Consider the following 252-nt stretch of genomic DNA (forward strand, 5'->3'; position numbering starts at 1 on the left):
CCTCCTTCCTACTTTTCCTTTCCTCTTTCCAAATCGTCTCTTCTACCACCTTCTGATTTCTCTTCGTTCCTTCTACGATTCCTCATCTCCACCCACTCTGTTTCCTACAGACCGCCAGTTCCTCCCATGGATCTGGCTTTGGTAAACTTGGATTTCCAGATCTTGGCACAGACTGCTCTTGCAGCCTGGAACAGTTTTCTCCCAGCTGCATCTGACCTATCCATACTCATTCTTTTAGTCTCAGAGTAAATG

The sequence above is a fragment of the Galeopterus variegatus genome, unplaced genomic scaffold, assembly GCF_000696425.1.
Source record: "Galeopterus variegatus unplaced genomic scaffold, G_variegatus-3.0.2 Scaffold1666, whole genome shotgun sequence".
NCBI lineage: Eukaryota > Metazoa > Chordata > Mammalia > Dermoptera > Cynocephalidae > Galeopterus > Galeopterus variegatus.